This window comes from Borostomias antarcticus (genome assembly GCF_949987555.1).
Source record: "Borostomias antarcticus genome assembly, chromosome: 16".
Classification (NCBI taxonomy): domain Eukaryota; kingdom Metazoa; phylum Chordata; class Actinopteri; order Stomiiformes; family Stomiidae; genus Borostomias; species Borostomias antarcticus.
In genome coordinates this window covers 13954694-13975829 of record NC_140249.1, presented here as the reverse complement: position 1 = coordinate 13975829, position 21136 = coordinate 13954694, and positions in this window count along the sequence as shown.

Below are 21136 nucleotides of genomic sequence, written 5' to 3'. Positions count from 1 at the left end.
ACATGATCTACGGTCGATCTCCCGTGTCGGAACCCAGTCTGCTCCAGTGGGAGCAGCGGGTCGATGATTGGTTAGACACGGGCATAAATGAGACGCTGGAGGATCTTGAAGGGGATACATACAGTCATGAGAAGTATATTCCCGCGTCTGTGTGTGGCGGCAGCGGCGGTAAAAAACATATCACAACCCGCAACCACGAGGGGCAGTAAAGCACTGCTACAGTGAGGCTACAGTAGCCTAAGCCCTACTAGGCTTGTCTGACAAACGGTTGCCGTTGCTTCGACTAATGTCAAAGTTGGGCTGAATTGCGAACTGCTCTTTTGGATTAGCTACAGCAGAGACAGTAGTCGACATAACATTTGTTATTTAAATAGCTATAATTTTACCAACTGATCGGACTTCATTACATTAGGCTAATTAGATTCAAACCCGTAAAAACTCAGAAATCCCACATTTTCAACCCCTATTTTCAACGATGCAGTCAGAGTAACAACACTACGATATACAATCAATAAATAGCGCTAAACCAGCAAAGAGTAATTCATTTCAAGGGCAGCATTGGTATTTACCGACCTATGATAGACTTATTTGTTTCAAAGCACACGCTAATGATGATCTTTAGAAACGTCTTTAGAAACGAAATAGCTTCCCCACTTGCTCCAGCACGCATGCAGACAGCGCGCAAGCGTTGCTCCAGCACGCTGTGCACATGCGTGCTGGAGCAAGTGGGGAAGCTATTTCGTTTCTATAGACGTTTCTAAAGATCATATTACAGAAGCAAGTAAAAAAAACACAACAAGCCCTTGCTCTATGTAAGAACAACTGGCGATTCATAAAGATAGATTGATGAAAACAACTGTTTCGCGGCAGAAAACAGATTTTTTAGAAGCTGCATTCTCAGTGCCCCGTCCGCTGCCATTACATGGATATACTTGGCTTGCGCTGGTTTTTAAATTTCTTCTACAGGCCTCCAAATGACACCAAAGTTATCTCGGTAGTCAAACGTCTTATAATATGCCGTAAATAAGGTCCAGGTTGTCAAAAACGAGCATTCTCCTTTAAGGAATGTGGTGTACTCACTCTGAAATGATGGAAACCTTTTCTTCAGGTTAAGGAGACGCTGCACTGCAACATGGCGATTGTCAGGCATACATACATTGTCCTTTTTGAATGGTAAGTACAGGCTGTAATGCCCATCTTGCAGTGTAACAGACCCATTTGCAATTTTTAAGAATATTTTGTCTTGCACTGACATTTCAGGTTTTTCTTCTGCTGACCTTTCACTGAAGTCCTGATTCTACTGGTCGATCCACAACTTTTCCAAGCTTGCAATGGAGATGCGATTGACGGTGACAGGAGGACTGCATTTGCTGTTGCCACTACCAAGAGGACCATTTACCACCCATCCCAATTGAGTCTTTACAGCATACGGTCCATCTCCTTCACTATTGAGGACCTCCCAGGGTTCCAAGTATTTAGGGGCATTTGTGCCAATCAGCAATTCCACACTGGCTTCGAGGGCAGGGATTTGGACCTTCTACAAATATGGCCATCTTACCAGATCCTCTTTCCTGGGGATGTTCTCGTTACCCAAAGGCATCTCTTTCTGTTTAAAGACATCAGGTAAATGTAGGAAGTGATCTTTGTCTATTGCAGAGACTTCAAGACCGGAAACCATGTAAGTAGGTATGGTTCTCTCCTGACCCATCGTACATAGTAGGATGTTAGTCCGTCTGCCACTGATGCTCAGTGTAGTCATGAGGTTTTCTGTGCAGAAGCTGGATGTGCTTCCAGGATCCAGGAATGCATATGTGACCGCCGCTGGTAATTTGGTCCTCAACTAGGCATTTTCATTTTTCAGTTTTTTACAGATTATGAAAGTGCAGATTGTAAGCTTTCAAATGAGGTCTCATACATTGAAATCTGAACATATTTGAAGAAGATATGCTTATTTGAATGCTAGTACTGCCAAATCAACTTAGCTGAGAAATCTCCCTCCAAAGTTCTCCAACATTTTCACACCTCTGACTGCCAGGTAATGGGCGTGAACAATAGCCTGGTAACCCCTCCCCCAGCCACTCCCCCACTGGACGATCTGTCATTATCTGTCAGAGTGGCTGTCAACTTGGGGTATTACCTGAGAGTGGCTGCCAAGTGAGGTGCTCTCTCACTGATGACCCCACACTCTTTGAGTCAGTATTAATCTTGTGTTGTGAATGCAGTTAAGAACAATATAAGATGAAGTTCAAATTTAACGTTCTTTATTGTCACATACATGATATAAAGTACAAGCATAAGTAGTTAAGTGTACAAAAAAAGGCAACAGTCTAAGTGTTAAAGTGTACAGTCAGTTGTCTGTTTTATAGACAAGGTGCATAGTGTTCATTGTGATCAAGTGTACAACAAAGTAATAACAGTCCCCAGCTCAATACTCAAGGTAATAACAACAGTACTCAGCTCAGTATTCAATATTCTAACAATGCAGTCTGTGCAAGTGTGGGCAAGTCTGTGCAAGAGAACAAGCAACGCTTCAGTATACAAACAGGAAAACAGGAAAGGCTGTGGCCTTTCTCCTGCAGTGCTGTCCGTCCTGATGATCTGCAGTGAATCTACAAGCGGACAGTCTTGTTCTGAGCTGCTGTGGAGTTTGGCGGGGGACATGTGACGTCTCGTCCCTCATCAGAACAGAACTCTCTGATCTTGTCAAAGAGATACGTCTGTCTGGCCATGTCCAGTCCGGGTGGGGCTTGCACAAGAAGACCTTCTCTGGGGGGCAGGACATCAGGCTTGCGCAGCAGCTGAAACTCGACTGCCGGTGCATCACGGTGTTCTCTGGCCACAACCATGCCAGGTCTCTCTGCATCAAAACTGCAATAGAATAGAAGGAAGAAAGTACATTAAACTATTGCACACAGTACTGGCACTCCATATAGATAAAATAGTACCAGAAAGTGTTGATTAAATAGACTAGCTAATGCATGATAAGATGAACGTATTCTCACCTGTTGTGCAAAATCAAAGCTGTAGTGCATAGTGATCTTCTTGCTGGCTGGTATGGAGGGGCCAAGGGAGAGCTGCAAATCCTCACAGGCCTGGAGCTTTGCTCATCCTGTAACCAAAACAAAAAACAAAGGTGTCAGACTACCATACCTCTCATGCTCTCTCATTCTGTTTCTCTCTATAATATAGGTACCTAGCTCGATATTAGCTGCCACGCTGGCTAGTTTAGGAACAAAGGGCTAGCTCAGCTAACTAGCATGTTAGCTAACGTTAGCTAGCTAGCCTTTGTTATGCTAGCTAGACTTAGTCACTTGTTTAGAAAGGAGCTTCTGCTAAACGACAACGTTAATGTAATGTAAACAGCACAGATAGTATAAAGATCAGCTTACCCCAAAGCAAAGCAGAATGCTTGGCGGTGGTGTGAATCTGCTACGTCGTTCGCGTTCGCTCGGTAGCAACATGCTTTGCTGATACAGTCATCTCTGCATCACAGGTCATCAAGAATAAAACTCCGTGTACGAACGAGTCCTGCTCTGCTGGAGTTTTAGCTGCTCTTAAAACTCTTTCCATGTCCTGGATGCCATCCCCGTCTTCTCTTTAGCAAAAGCTGTAGCATCCATGGTAAACTTGGAGCTGAATGTAAACAGACGGCGTGCTGTTCTTATGGGCAGGGTGGGGGGCGGAGAACCCGGAAGCAATAGCCAATGAAAACAAATCATGCTAATCGATCTGCCCGCCCCCAAACCCGGCTCGAAATCAGCTAAAAACGAGCTTAGTTTGCAGACTAATTAAACGTATTTCGTGAACCTAAAACTGTTGTCTGTTATAGTAAGTAGGTTCTTCACAACTTCAACTTTGGTAATACGCAAAAAAACAAAAAACGAAAAAAAAAGTTTTTTAGCTATTTTGCCCTCTAGCGCATTTCGGGGTTTGCCGAGTTGCGGACCAAATCACCAGCCGCTGTCACATATGTTTGAATAAACTTGTTACCATTGTCTACCTTGACTTTAACTGGTACAATAGAGAGGATGCATTCTTGGTTACCGGCCCCAATGTGCCCACAAGCTTTGGGTGAGTCTAGTGTACTACTCACTGGGACAGCTGAGACTTATTCTGGGCTTACAGCAGTCTTCCTCCACGTTTGTTTCTGCTCAATGTGAAGCACACTAGGGTGGATGTTAGTCCGTCTGCCACTGCCACTCCGTTTGTTTCTGCTCAATGTGAAGCACACTAGGACGGATGTTAGTCCGTCTGCCACTGATCCTCAGTGTAGTCATGAGGTTTTCTGTGCAGAAGCTGGATGTGCTTCCAGGATCCAGGAATGCATATGTTTGAATAAACTTGTTACCATTGTCTACCTTGACTTTAACTGGTACAATAGAGAGGATGCATTCTTGGTTACCGGCCCCAATGTGCCCACAAGCTTTGGGTGAGTCTAGTGTACTACTCACTGGGACCGCTGAGACTTATTCTGGGCTTACAGCAGTCTTCCTCCACGTTTGTTTCTGCTCAATGTGAAGCACACTAGGGTGGGCTCTGTTACAGACAGTACAAGTAAGGCGTTTTTTGCAGTCCTTACTCAAGTGGCCTTTGCAGAGACAACCAAAACAGATTCCCTTTTCCTTTAAAAGGTTTATCTTCTCACTGCGTTTTCCTTTTTAGTTGTTTACACAGCTCTAATGTATGGCCATTATATTATCATTTGACCTTTGGGTCTTGTATACTACCATACACTGGATCAGAGGCTATTCTAACTTGCCTTTCAACAAACCAAACAAGATCAATTCATTTTGGCCTACTTGTGTTCCTTTCCTGTAGATCACAAACAACAGACCTCCATCTCTCTCTGAGTCTGTATGGGAGTTTCATAGTGAGAGTTTTTAAATTAGAGGCCAAATCCATTTCGCCCATATATTGCATGTCCTCCATGGCATTGTGGCAAGTTCTGAGGAACAGTGCATATGCTTGCAAAGACTTTAAATCTTCAGACCTTATCTCTGACCAAGTGAAGGCCTTGTCCATGTATGCAGAGCACAATTTGAATTCATCGCCAAAGTGTTCAGCTAGCAAGGCCTTTGCTCTTTGAAAACCCCTATCTGGAGGCATATGAAAACAGCTTCTAACAAGCTCTTGAGCCTGCCCCCTAGTGTACTGTTCAAGCAAATGCAGTCGGTCAGAATAACTGTCAGTTTTGCATTCCACACCATGTTCAAAAGATTTTATGAAGGTTCTGTACACTAAAACGTCACCATCAAAGGGGGTGATATCTCTAGGAGGTAGAGTTGAGAGCTGAGTTTATTTTACAAGAGAGGATGTTATAACATTTTGCTTTTGCAAGATTTGGGTGAGGTTGTCCACAGTGCCTACATTGCTCTGAGTGAGAGTACCAGGCTCTTTCCTCATCGTGGTCATTGGGTTGGGACTTGAATTGAGTTGGGTTTGGGCTGCTCCTGCAGAACTGAGCTGCCGACTAGATGCATGAGTGTTTATATACTCTCCAGGTGACGTTTGAGTTGGATTCAGGGGAACACTAGATAAGTGCACTGGTATGAAGTATGAACTTCCTTAGGACGCACACTGGCATCTTTAACCCCTGAGGGGACAATTGGTATAAAGTCAGGCTCTGAGCCTCCATACCGCTCTTTCATTTCCTCCAAATATGCGTTCATGCCGTCAATAGAAGCCTTTTGTTCCTCAGCACTCTGAAGGACTGCAAGTCTGGCTGCTGAGGCTGCTATTTCAGTGTGGAGTTCCAGTGTTTCCCTCCTTTTTCTTAATTCAAGTTTTTGTTTATTCAGTGCCTCCTCTCCTTCCTCCAAAGCATGTTTGTCCTGCAATGCAGCATATTTGGCCATTTAACTTGCTCTTTCAGCCTCTGCATGTATACGAGCAGAAGCTGTAGATGAAGCACCTGAGCGTGAGCTCCTCCTTGATCTTTTGCTAGAAGCTGAGGATATACTATCATTAGGACAGACACCATCATTTACATCGTCATGTTCTGACTGACCTGTATCATGCAACCAGGCTGTGACAGAGGACAAAAAAACATTAATGGTTGCCATTTTAGCTTCAAACCATGTTGTTACATCCTCTTTTGCTTCAACCTCAGACAATAGCCACTGATATGAGATCTGAAGACCTTTAAACTCATCAAACAATGCATTGTATTTGACCATGTGTTCCTGTACTTCCTCCTTGAGAGAAACAGTCTTAAGTTTATTCACAACATTCATGCTCTTTGTTAACTGTGCAAGTTTGCACTTTCTTGCATTCCGCATTTTGGACGAATTTTCCTTGTCCACATTTTCCTCTTTTGCTTTTTCCAGCACTTGTTCCTCCACAGGTGATTGAAGAACATCTTCCTTTTCCATGGCACCTCACTAAATGTTTCAGTCTTTACGAGAGGTGCAATGATAAACTCAATTGAGAATGTGAAGTGAGTACTCTGGCAGCAAAGTCAAGAGTTAAACTTAATTTGGCAATTCACTGACAATTTCCATTTGTTTCCATTTCCAATATCCATGAATCCACTCCAATAGTAGATTACCTTCCTTTTTCAGGTTCCTTAAATTTGCATATTGGTTAGAGCATTAGCACTACAATCTTACATACCACATCCACTGAGTTTTCTCTTTTTTTCCCTCCAGTGAGCATGGCATGGCTTGGCTGAATCTGTATTCCAATGCTTTACAATAGTTGGCTTTCCAATGCCATTAGTTCTCCAAAGATCCAAAGCCAGTCAAATCCAAAGATAGTCTTTTGACTTAGTGTAGTGGCTATTTTCAAAGTTCATTTTCAAGTTGAGGTATAATGTCATAGCCACTGTGCAGGCCGAGTGGGGGATGCACAAAAAGGAAAAACAAAAAATAATCCAATGTCCAGAAGAGTAGTTTCAAAGTAAATTGACGGTTTATTCCAGTCTCAATCCAGTCTCAATATTTTACATATAATATAGGAAAAGAAAATACACAAAGCTTAAATAAAAGGCTTGCAAACAAACAAAGGCTCTGTGTGTGTGTGGTCAAAAGACTGCATGCTCCCATTACAGCCACGCCCTAGATGACTCCACCCCTGTCTTAAGTAGGTCCTCCAGCCTACTGAGGGCAAAAGCTCACAAATTAATTAGTGCACACACATGAATCATAAGTGTAAAGAAGGGTGGGCTCTGTTACAGACAGTACAAGTAAGGCGTTTTTTGCGTGCAAGACGTGATGATTTGCGGTCTTTGATCTCGTATGTCCCACTTTTCACAAATTGTGATGCGATTTTGTTCGCAGAGATGGGGCAGTGACAGGGGAAGTGTCTAGACCTACCAGTGAGATTTTTAAGGATGCTCCATGCCTTGCTGCTGAAGTGTGAGAAGTCGATGGAGTTAATGGCCTCCTCCCAGCGCTCTCGTCTCCTTCAAATGAGTCTAGACAGCAGGGCTGAGGCAAGTCTGTCTGACTCAGCTCCTGGGGGGGCCTGGAGGAAGGCACAGTAGAGACTCTCACACTCAGCATCCCAACACGGTTTGTAGCTATTGCGACGTCCGCATGGGATTGATGTTTAGTATTTAGTAGGTTTTAGTATGCACCTCGTGGATCTATGGGTAAGGAGGCGGTAGCGTTTCGAGTTGGCTTTTCGGAAGTTCCATCACTTCACTGGCTCGCCCGGGACGAGGTCCACGAGTTTAGGCATGGTTAACAGCGATGGTCGATGTTGAGACCATGGGATCAGGGAGCCAGTTGTCCACGCCGACACTTGCGATTGCCAAGTCAGGATTCGTCCCAGTGTTCCAGTGACCTGAGACAAAGCTGGCTGCGCCCTTGGGATCGTACAGCAGGGCCAGGCTGTTGTTAGTGGCCCAAGCAGCCCGGTTTTCTCCATCGGATATATTGGTGCTGTACCCCCAATCCTCATGCTGACAATTTAAGTCGCCAGCATAGAGGCAGTGGTGGGGGAAGACTGGGAGATACACTGGTGTCATTCGCGAGGGCGGAGGTTTGTAGACGTGGACGATTTTAAAGCTGCCAACGTCCATGCACCACCACTCAATCTCCGAGCCAGTTGGGGATTGGTCGACGAGAGTCCAATTCAACCTTTGATGGACGAACCTAGCAAGGCCATGCTTCCTGCTTAGGGTAGACCCAGCTAGAGAGAAATTTGGGAGAACTAGCTTATCTGCTTTTATGTAGTGGGTCCACTGGAGGAGGATGACGAGGGCCTTGGTGGTGCAGGCCAGGTGCTCGATGACATTGGTTTTACTGGGGGTGAGACGTTCAGAGTTCAGCTGTAGAATTCTGGGTTGGGAGCCGAGCAAGCTCTGCCAGCCTGTGGCAGCTGAACACCAGCCCAGAGTCAGAATCCAGAAGTACTTATAACTACTTATAACTAGGAATTTGCTTTCGGCCCATGGTGCATAGATGGAGACAAACTTTGACAGGATGCACATGAGCAGAACTAAGTGCAATTACAAAACACAATACAGTTTATAGCCTACCAATGGCAAAATGATATGTAGCAAATGGGGAAAGTAACTTACAGTAACTGACAGGGGGCACCACAAGAAGGTGTCTGCCTCGCCCCCAAATTAATAAATACCCTCTATAACAATTGTACCCTCCATAACAATAAAGGGTATTTATTTAAATGAATTGAAATCATAATCAAATAACCAACCATACTCGCCTTTTGTGCTAGTCATTTTGTCACGTTACAGTAAGCAAGTTTTGACACCCGTTTGGTTGACTGTACTTTTTGGATCTCTTAGGTTCTACTGTACTCTAGGGACAACAAAGAACAGGTGAAACCCTCAGGGCGGGAGTCACAGGAGTGCAGGCATTGAAGGCAACTGAAACAAGACAAGATCTTGAACAATTTCTTGATAACATTTCAGTTTCTTAAATAAGATAAGTTGAACCAATGAGGGCTTTGCCTCATTGGCTTTTTCCTAAAACATAGCCGAGCCTCTATCTGCAGTATTTTCAGTAGCTCCCCATAGCAACTCCTTAAACTTAAAGTATGTATATGACTTTCCCTGTGTTTTTGTGTCAGACCCACAGGCTGGAATGTATACCATCACGGCCATACTACAGAGTGGGAGATTTCAAATATGTATTAGTCTGATTTATCATTTCCTCAATATGTTTAATCTCCACCAGACAGAAACAGATGGCCTCCATTTCAAGCCATTGATCATTAATTTAAAGACCCATTTGCACTTTATGACTAATCAATTATTCCTGCTTTTCCCTGGCCATACCTGGGCAATTTCCTGTAGTTACAAGGGAGATACAGTATACAGTAGTAACATCTGGATACCTGTGTTCTGTCCTGAATGTGTCTTGGGTTTGACATCGGTCAAACTTGGGTGTCTTGGGTTTTGCATGTCAAACACCCATCATAAACACATTTAAATGATGCCTGTGGATGGGACTGCTAATCACTGTAATTAAAAAGGCTGCTTAGTCAATGCTTTCCCATTTTGACTGTTGAGAGTGCTCTGCTGGTGAAAACCTAACCTATGCATCTAACATTTCATTTCAAACTCTTATTTTCACTCGAAAGTTACTGAGGTTTCCCTCATTTACAGTGATGCCACGACTACAGTACAAACAGAGATAGATTACAGCAGTAGAGGTCATATGCAACACAAGACAAGAGCAACTAGAAACAATTACAATTCTACAATGGAGAGTTTGGATACTTGATTCTGATTGGCTAGCAGCCATTGTAAAATACTTATATTTTTTTATAACCCACGGCTGCGACCACATAACAATTAGTATTAATGTTAAGATCAAGCGATACTATGCATTGTGTAGCAACCACTAGCAGCAACCTCGCATTTTTATTAATTACACCCGTGTTTACCTACTGTAGGTATCGTATTACAAAAACGTACTCATCAGTCCGACTCCAACATTTCCACACCCCTACCAGCAAAAAGGAGTGCTCTGGAGAACTGTATTAATAACTGCACCATAGCTGGAAATGTTCAAATAAACATGAACCACCCAAATAATGCCTATATAGGCTTATGTGAACAAGACCTACACAAATAGGCTAGATAGCCTATGTTGTCTGGCAACCATTTAATTCAGAAATATAGCCTATCGCAGAAAATTATTTAAATACTGACATGATAAGAATGATCGGTAAATAAATGATTGAATGTTACTACTGTGGTGGCTGGACTCGGTTGACCTATGACATTTGGACACTCACAAAGTACTATTATAACACTTCAGATTGAATTCACCAGTAGCCTACCACAGGGTTCTCCTCCCAAAGGACCAACACAATCACACAACCTTGTCAAATGAACACGAAATATAACAGAGTAGAGTAAAAGAAACATACTTTATTACCTTACAATTGCAGCAAAGGGACGGTTACACAGAGACACAAGGGGTATCTGTGCAAGCGCGCCGACTAGTGACGGAACGTTCTGTATATACTATTCCACACAACACATTGGCGCGTGACTACATGAGTACCTGATTGGTTGAAACCTTTATCTAATGCTAGTCCTATGGGCTAACTACTTTCGTTTTCCATTCAGCCGATGTGATTAGGGTGTTATGTTAGTTACATCTTACTGCAACACAGACAGGCTTTTCATTGTGAGGTGTCCTTGGCAGTCAACTTATCTGCTACTGGAACACAGATAATAACAACTTTTCATGCGTACTGTATTCTGGAAAAGTACAGAGTGTACAGCAGTGTTGAAGCTTAACTAGGCCTAAAAAGGCAGGCCTTGTATTAAACAACTATAATAGCACTTAATCAAAAATACCTTTCACATTTCCCCCCTTTGATCCATACTATGGATCACTCTACTGTTAACATTACTGGTGAATGATGCTAAGCTAAGCTATCAGAATGGGGAATAACAGAGTACTTGAAGACACATCTAAATAGCCCAGTGACTTTAAAACAGAGTATAAAACATAATAGAACATAGTTACTGTACTGTAACTAGTACAATCATAAAACAACAGTTTAAAATGTCAGGAATGGCATGAGCCTTTAATAGTGAAATTTACAACAGTAATATTGCTTTTGGGTTGACCCTATTGGTCAGCTGCTCAGCTTCTTGGTGGTTTGGTCTTCAGGACTCCAAGAGTCCTCTCCGGTGCTCAACCTTTAGGTGACTGCCAGCTGGTCTGTCACTGTAGGGAGGTGTTTTGTAGCTCGACTAGCAGGGGCCACGGCTCTCGTGTCTACCCGAGTTAGGAGGTCCCCGTGTGGGGTGTATGTCAGTTATCAGTGTCTGGAAGTGTATGTGTATGTTCAGATCTTGCCTGTTACTGGAGGATCACTCCAGGGTAGCCTCATGGTATTTCTGGAGATCCCAGGCCTTCTGCTGGGCTGGGGACAGGGAGGCTTCTTCATCCTGCAGCAGGACCATCTCGGTGGCGTCTGCTCCCAGGGTGGCTCGGGTTGATGATGAGACACTTGCAGATAGGGATGCCACAGAACACTAGTATTCCAATTAGAACCAGGACACTCACGATCATGGAGACTGCTTTCCCCGCCCAGCCAGAGAAGAACTCGGTCAGCCAATGTAGGTCTCCTCCGGTGGGGGCGGTCTGGCTCAATACTTGTTCAATCATGGTGGCGCTATGTTTGAGATAGTTAGTGACATTGTCTTTGGCGTCTGGGATAAAGAAACAACAACTTATGCCTAACATTTTGCATACTCCACCTTCCCTGGCGGTGCTTACGTCCATTCATATTGGGCTAGGTGGGCGGGTGGCCTTCGCTCTCTCTGGGGTCTCCTAAGTGGTGGGGTCGGGTCCTCCTCTTCTGGGACCTTCTCTGGGTCCGCGGGCTCTGGGACTGGTTGTTCTTCCTTGACAGGGGAAAAACTGGGAACAGAAGGAATGTCAGTTTGTGGGGTGTCGGGTCCCCCCTTTGTGGGTGACTCTGGCTCACACGATGGGAAGTCTCTGGTGGTTTCCTCTGGGATGTCTTCCCCTCCAGGTTCCTGCTGGTCCTAGGGTGTATCTGTGTCTTTCTCCACAGACCCACCCATACGCCAGCATGCTCTTAGGAATGATTATAGCTCCCCAAGGACAGGTTACATTGTGTGTGACATTCCGATAGGTTACCGTGCAGTTGGGGTTGTGGGCGTCGACATGGATGTTGGCTCGTTCTGGTGCTGACAGGTTACTGGAGGTGGGCTGGTTGCATTGTTCCTGATCATTTGGTCAATTGAGAGAACACTTAGAATGTCAAATGGTGTGGTGCAATTGATCTGATTGATCTTCTCGAGGGCAGTGGTGGGTCGGGGGTTGACAAATTTTTTTTCTGCTGTTTTGTGTGATGCCTGGGCAGTACCAGGATGGGGTAAGGATCTGACTAATCCCCCCCTTTGCTCACGTGACCACGTCCGTGAGCAACATGACAGTAATATGTGTAATGTTACAAATATGTATAATTGCCTTTGCTGCAATTGTAAGGCAATGTCTCTAACGCACACAACACAACAGTCACTTCAATCACAACTTCTTGAATAGTAGTAGTAATAGTAATAGTAATAGTAGTAGAACAGTAGTAGTAGAATGGTACCTTTAATCAGAATGGGGAACGTACTTTATGTGGAACAGCAACACTGTTTAATATCGGAGTCGTTATGGTTCTATTTCGCACCGCTCGGATAAAACACTTCACACAGTCAATGAATTTGAAAACCCAACCAAAAGAATAATTCTTCAACAACTAAAATGTTAAACACAGGCGCAGCACTTCTCTGTGAGCCTAACCGGTGTTTAGGTGTGGGAATTCTTGGTCTATGGACGGACTATGTAGTTATAATGTAGCTAGCATTAAAACCTCACCGTGGCAACCAATGTGTATATGTGGACCTTTATAATCTCTTTTATATCCTATGCCGTACGTCACAAGCGCAGCCCTAGGTATATACTCTCATTAAAAAGGAATTTTTAACTCTGTGAACAATTGGTGTACGTTTGGAACTTACTTAAAATGTCAGAAAAGCAAAATCCTCCGGCTGTGGTGGTTGGCTGTCCTATCGATGGATTCCAGGCGTCCCTGCCCCTCTGAGCGACCCCTGCGTCCGCCCTCAACCTCGTCCATCGACGGCTTGGCTATTAAGTTGATGCGTGAAGGGTGATCAGTCCAACGGAGGTTCACTCAGACGGGCAGATCAGCTGGAATCCCACTTCTGGACACCAGTGAAATGTGGTGGCTGGACTCGGTTGACCTATGACATTTGGACACTCACAAAGTACTATTATAACACTTCAGATTGAATTCACCAGTAGCCTACCACAGGGTTCTCCTCCCAAAGGACCAACACAATCACACAACCTTGTCAAATGAGGACACGAAATATAACAGAGTAGAGTAAAAGAAACATACTTTATTACCTTACAATTGCAGCAAAGGGACGGTTACACAGAGACACAAGGGGTATCTGTGCAAGCGCGCCGACTAGTGTCAGAACGTTCTGTATATACTATTCCACACAACACATTGGCGCGTGACTACATGTGTGAGTACCTGATTGGTTGAAACCTTTATCTAATGCTAGTCCTATGGGCTAACTACTTTCGTTTTCCATTCAGCCGATGTGATTAGGGTGTTATGTTAGTTACATCTTACTGCAACACAGACAGGCTTTTCATTGTGAGGTGTCCTTGGCAGTCAACTTATCTGCTACTGGAACACAGATAATAACAACTTTTCATGCGTACTGTATTCTGGAAAAGTACAGAGTGTACAGCAGTGTTGAAGCTTAACTAGGCCTAAAAAGGCAGGCCTTGTATTAAACAACTATAATAGCACTTAATCAAAAATACCTTTCACACTACTGTGTGTTTTTAGTGAATATATATGTAGTAACCGTTGTAGAAAAGCAATTGCCCACTCGGGGCAGTGGGTTACACGGGATTTTACAACAGCTATGGGCGTTGCTAGGCCCGACGCGGTAGCGAAGGGGAGTGTGTTGGTGGACAATCAAAGAGTCAGGGATATTAAGGAAAAGGAATATTTGCCAAGATCAGACATTTGCTGATCTGCACCTGTACAGTATGCAAGTACACACGTATGGGGGGTGATTTGTGCCACTCGCATACTTACTTACTTACTTTACATGATTGCACACAAACGTACGTGTATACTTGTATGACAACATGTACAAAATCAATGCGATTTCCCATTCGATGACGACGGTCACGTAATCTGCATGACTAGCTGCATGTATATGTATGTGCGAACTTACTTACATGCTTACATGTATGCATGTATACGTGTGTGCAAACTTACTTACATGCTTACATGTATGCATGTATGCGTGTGCCACTAAAAATTCAATGCGAAGCTAGCGCCGTCACACGGTCAGTTTGGTAAGTTAAACTGGTACAGTAGTTTATCTTGTTATGCTAGCTACGATCATTTACAGCTGATGCTAATATTCTGCTTTGTTGGTGACCTGGTTAATCTAGGTTATTATTTAGGTTCTAAGTTTGGGTTTGAGCCAGATATCGGTGGCCCATTTATCTTTATTAGTTAGTAACTTCTGTTTAATGTATTGCCCCTCGCATCTTAAACCATGTCTGTAGCGAAACTGTTGATCAACTTCACAGAAAACTGCATACATATCACTACACCATGGAAAACTATGTGTTTTCTCCCAGTTAAACACATACTTGGCTATTCCGCCCTCTGGCATAGTGGAGAGACGGTTCCATAACCTTATCATTTCCCCCTTCTGCTTAATATAGCAGGGCTCCCAGCCCATGTCCCCCTGTAAAGCCAGCACAGGTGTAAATTTGTGCACACCCAGGAAACAGCGAATTTGCCAGATTTTGAATGGCATTCACCTTGGGAAACTCCTTACTTCCCCACACTCCAGCTGCATAATCCATGTATCTGGTGTTAACGTTATATTTATTCGATTTCATATTGCGAACAGGGCGAGTAGCTTGCTACCTTTCTAGCTAATCTAGCGAACATCTCTACAATATTGCTCCAACATGGTTAGCGGATACGTTTCGGAAACAGGTGGTCCCATCACAGCACGAGATGAGTTTTGTAACGTTACTTTCCCCATTTTCTACATATCATTTTGCCATAGGTAGGCTATAAACTGTATTGTGTTTTGTAATTGCACTTAGTTCTGCTCATGTGCACCCTGTCAAATGTTGTCTCCATCTATGCATCATGGGCCGAAAGCAAATTCCTAGTTATAAGTACTTCTGGATTCTGACTCTGATAGCCCAGTAGGCCAGTAAGCTTGTCAGTCTCACTCATGTTGTAAGGCGTAAAAATAAAGAAAAAAGCCTTCCACAAAACAGTAGGCCAAAAAGTGGATTCTTCAATATGACTACTTGTCAACCATTCTGTTAACCATTCCAGTAAGTTGTTTGTGTGGTCCCACCACCAACTCCCGTCCCATCATGTCTCTCATCTCTCAGCTCCCTCTGTACCCTCCCACAGCTGGCCGCACTCCTCTGAGTATCAACATGATGATTCACTACTGTTTACTCTCCTACAAACTTGTCCTCCAGGCCCTCGCCTCCCAGTACCTATCTGACCTTCTCTACCAACATGCCCCATCCCGGAGCGTGCGGTCCTCAGACACGGGTCTGCCCCCCCCCCCCCCTCGTACCAGCCTGCGAACCTTTGGGGACAGAGCCTGCAGTGTGACCCCACCCTCTGGAAGTCTCTCCCCAGAGATATGTAGCGCCCCAACCCTGGACATCTTCACATCAGCCCTCAAGACCCACCTGTTGAAGATTGAAGATGATCCTATATGCGATACAATCCTACAATCAAGTCAGGTTTCATTTGTAGATGGCAGGGTCGCAGCGGGAGAACACACGTCCGGATCCACCCCCCCCCCCCCCCCCACTCTGTCCCTTTTAATATTACTTGCACATGACTGCTGACTGTACTGTACCTAGGCATACATTGCACACATATAACGGCACACACATTGTGTATATAAAACATCACACACTTCAACAAACTGTACACTTACTGTAAATAGAATACAATGTTTATTTGTCTTTTTTGTCATCATTACAGTATCTTCTCAGCACTATTCAGTTCCTCATTACAGTATCTTCTCAACACTATTCAGTTCCTCATTACCTAGGTGCACAGCTAGACATTTAAAGGTTCCCAAACTGGCAATTTACTATCTGTAGTCTAGCACTCCATCAGTATCATCCTCATCTACTTATTCCATCCAATCATGAATGACTGTGTCTGTGTCCATGATATAGGTAGTACTATTAACTATACAGTTGTGCGGAGTCAGTTGTTGTCTATTGTATAGGCAAGAGTCATTTGTTAAAGTCTGTCATATAGGCAAGATGTTTAAGTGTTGTCAGGTGTTGGTTCAAGTGATCAAGTCTACAGTAGTGCAGTCATTTTCTATTATATTGTATAGTCAAGGTGCTCAAAGTGTCAGTGATGATGTTGTTGGTCCAGGGGGGTTTTAGGCCAATGGAGGTTGGGGGTGTCAGTGAGGGCAGGGGAGTGGGACTGAGAGGCAGAGGGGTGGTGGGGGCAGGTTTGACCAGGGGGTGTCCAGTGTTAGTCTACTGCAACTGTTGACTGTTGAGCTTGCGGACCGCATCAGGAAAGAATCTGTTGTGGAATCTCTCCTTCACGGTCCTGATGCTCAGCCATCTTCCGTCTCTCCGGCCAGACACCGGTGCCACCTGACACTGTTTTGACTGACTTCCTCCTGGTCTTGATGTCACAGTGAAGCAGGCATGAAAATTGCCTCAAGGATTGAATCAAAGATCAGAAGGTTGTATCTGCTGAGGTTTCCCTGAGCATAAATTGCATGTATGCATGTGCCTCACCAGGGGAAGTCCTGTGTTGCTGACCCAGAACAACGACGGGGTGTGATGTCCAGTGCCGTAACATGCAACGGATACGCTCCGTCCTGGCTCCGCCTCCCCCTGACTCAGGAACACCGTAGTCCTCTGAAAACACAGTCAGTGGTTCGAATCCCAGCTCCGACTGTCCACATGTCGAAGTGTCCTTGAGCAAGACACCTAACCCCAAATTGCTCCCAATGAGCAGGTTAGCACCTTGCATGGCAGCTACCGCCATTGGTGTGTGAATGGGTGAATGAGAGGTCATTGTAAAGCGCTTTGAGTGCCGCTAAGGTGGAAAAGCGCTATATAAGTGCAGTCCATTTACCATTTACACAAACACACACACTATGCACTGATCTGGGCTTGCTTCTTGTAAATAATATATGTGACCGCCGCTGGTAATTTGGTCCTCAACTAAGCAAAGGTCATTTTTCAGTTTTTTACAGATTATGAAAGTGCAGATTGTAAGCTTTCAAATGAGGTCTCATACATTGAAATCTGAACATAGTTGAAGAAGATATGCTTATTTGAATGCTAGTACTGCCAAATCAACTTAGCTGAGAATTCCTCCTCCAAAGTTCTCCAACATTTTCACACCTCTGACTGCCAGGTAATGGGCGTGAACAATAGCCTGGTAACCGCACCCCCAGCCACTCCCCCACTGGACGATCTGTCATTATCTGTCAGAGTGGCTGTCAACTTGGGGTATTAACTGAGAGTGGCTGCCAAGTCAGGTGCTCTCTCACTGATGACCCCACACTTTGAGTCAGTATTAATCTTGTTCTTAACTGCATTCACAACACAATATAAGATGAAGTTATGAACATTCTTTATTGTCACATACATGATATAAAGTACAAGCATAAGTAGTAAAGTGTACAAAAAAAGGCAACAGTCTAAGTGTTAAAGTGTACAGTCAGTTGTCTGTTTTATAGACAAGGTGCATAGTGTTCATTGTGATCAAGTGTACAACAAAGTAATAACAGTCCCCAGCTCAATACTCAAGGTAATAACAACAGTACTCGGCTCAGTATTCAATAGTCTGACAATGCAGTCTGTGCAAGTGTGGGCAAGTATGTTCAAGAGAACAAGCAACGCTTCAGTATACAAACAGGAAAAGGCTGTGGCCTTTCTCCTGCAGTGCTGTCCGTCCTGATGATCTGCAGTGAATCTACCAGCGGACAGTCTTGTTCTGAGCTGCTGTGGAGTTTGGCGGGGGACACGTGACGTCTCGTCCCTCATCAGAGCAGAACTCTCTGATCTTGTCAAAGAGATACGTCTGTCTGGCCATGTCCAGTTCGGGTGGGGCTTGCACAAGAAGACCTTCTCTGGGGGGCAGGACATCAGGCTTGCGCAGCAGCTGAAACTCGACTGCCGGTGCATCACGGTGTTCTCTGGCAACAACCATGCCAGGTCTCTCAGCATCAAAACTGCAATAGAATAGAAGGAAGAAAGTACATTAAACTATTGCCCACAGTACTGGCACTCCATATAGATAAAATAGTACCAGAATGTGTTGATTAAATAGACTAGCTAATGCATGATAGGATGAATGTATTCTCACCTGTTGTGCAAAATCAAAGCTGTAGTGCATAGTGATCTTCTTGCTGGCTGGTATGGAGGGGCCCAGGGAGAGCTGCAAATCCTCACAGCTTGTTTTTGCTCATCCTGTAACCAAAACAAAAAACAAAGGTGTCAGACTACCATAGCTCTCATGCTCTCTCATTCTGTTTCTCTCTATAATATAGCTACCTAGCTAGATATTAGCTGCCTCGCTGGCTAGTTTAGGAACAAAGGGCTAGCTCACTAGCTAGCCATGTCCCTGTGCTAGGTAGCTGGCTAGTTTAGGAACGAAGGGATAGCTCACTAGCTATAGCCATGTCCCTGTGCTAGGTAGCTGGCTAGTTTAGGAACAACGGAATAGCTCACTAGCTATAGCCATGTCCCTGTGCTAGGTAGCTGGCTAGTTTAGGAACGAAGGGACAGCTCAGCTAACTAGCATGTCGTTAGCTAGCTAGCCTTTGTTAGTTAGTGCTAGTGCCTTTGTTATGCTAGCTAGACTTAGTCACTTGTTTAGAAAGGAGCTACTGCTAAACGACTAACGTTAATGTAATGTAAACAGCACAGATAGTATAAAGATCAGCTTACCCCAAAGCAAAGCAGAATGCTTGGCGGTGGTGTGAATCTGGTACGTCGTTCGACGCAACTCTGCGCTTGGTAGCAACTTGCTTTGTTGAAACAGTCATCTCTGTATCACAGGTCATCAAGAATAAAATTCCGTGTACGAACCAGTCCTGCTCTGCTGGAGTTTTAGCTGCTCTTAAAACTCTTTCCATGTCCTGGATGGATCCCCGTGTTCTCTTTAGCAAAAGCTGTAGCATCCATGGTTAAACTTGGGACTGAATGTAAACAAAGCCGGCGTGTTGGGGAAGGGTGGGGGGCGGAGAACCCGGAAGCAATAGCCAATGAAACCAAATCATGCTAATCGATCTGCCCGCCCCCAAACCCGACTCGAAATCAGCTAAAAACGAGCTTAGTTTGCAGACTAATTATACGGATTTCGTGAGCCTAAAACTGTTGTTTGTTATAGTAAGTGGGTTCTTCACAACTTCAACTTTGGTAATACAACAAAAAAACAAAAACGAAAAAAAGCGTTTTTTTATTTATTTTGCCCTCTAGCGCATTTCGGGGTTTGCCGAGTTGCGGACCAAATCACCAGCCGCTGTCACATATTGTATTGTTGATACATTTTAATAAAAACATTAAAAAAAAAAAAAAAAAGGTTAGCCATGGAGCTTTTTTGAGGGGGCTTCGGATCCGGAAGTAATTTTCGCATTCATTTTCTCCATTGACATTTACGAAAATCCTTATAAATCGTTTTAAATCTGGAACCAAGCCAACAGGTGATCTGGTGACTCATAACTTTAATACATTTGATTCTGAGCAAAAATAAACGGAAAAAAAGGCAAGGGTACATAGTTACTTAAAAAAAAAAAAAAAACTACCTGTCCCATAAAGCATTGCGAATGATACCTTTCCAACGACTTCCAACCTAAAATAATTATATTTCGTGACCATTTTTGTTGTTGCTAGCTAGTTAGCTACCTTGTCACTGATGTAAATAAACATATAATATCAAATACTGGACGTTAATCATTAATTTACTGAAAATAATCATAAAGGGAAATCACAGTTCTGTGGTAGACGATTGTCGAGTTCAGTGGTAGCCATAGTAGCAGGCAGTAACTTCTCGCGCGCATAATGGCCGACCACGACGTGTGGTAAACATTTCCATGGTAACAGCGAGCTCCACCAATTAGAGACGTCGCTGTTACACGTTAGGATTGTGGTTAGTGTTGTGTTTTTCCAAGACATTGCATGTTTTCTTTAAAACAAGGTTGATGTCATACAGACTTGTGGCTTCTATAACACGGTCTTGTGGTCACGATTCATCAGACCACCGGTTGGCTTAGTTCCATGCTTAAAACTCTTTATATTGCGATTTTCTGAAATGTCAATGGAATAAATGAACGCGAAATCTACTTCCGGATCCACACTGTTGTGCTATGACTGCTGTCTGTCATATAGGCCTGCACATAACATATGCTGGTTAATATAGTGAAAGGACTCATTTGAGGGGGTAAATATAGAAGCAGGCTCTTAGAGAGAGACACAGAGGCTTTATCTGCATTATTTGTTTTAATCTTTTAAAACTTGATTTACTTTCCAACAGATATTTAGTTATATTAGCTAGATGAATGCATGTCCCAGTACTTGTTAGTCAACTGAAAAGATTGTAACTTTGCCCTACTATAATGTCTCTCTTTTTCTTTTCAGCCAACAGATGTCCATCCCTCCAGAGATATTGGATGAGATCACAGAACTCTTAAGCGGATTGGCTGTGCAGTTGCAGCAGTCATCCACCGATCCAAATGCAGATGTTGAACATCTCCACTATCGCCTCGAGAACATCATGCCTATTCTGGCAAGATTTGCTAGCACTGGAACAATCCAACATGAAGAATAAATATTCTCCGAATTGCACACAGCCTTGGAGGAACTGGATATCCGAAATGTGACTGCTCAAACAGGCCAGTCTTTTCAGTTCATCACACAAGATCAGCTACAATATCTTCTGAAGCAGCACTTTAAAGTTCGAGAAATTGCACACATCTACTCTGTCAGCGTCCGCACCATACGACGAAGAATGACACAGTATGGCCTGTCTGTGCGACAGACTTATAGTGGCATAAGTGACCATGAACTTCAGCAAAAGGTGTCAGACTTCA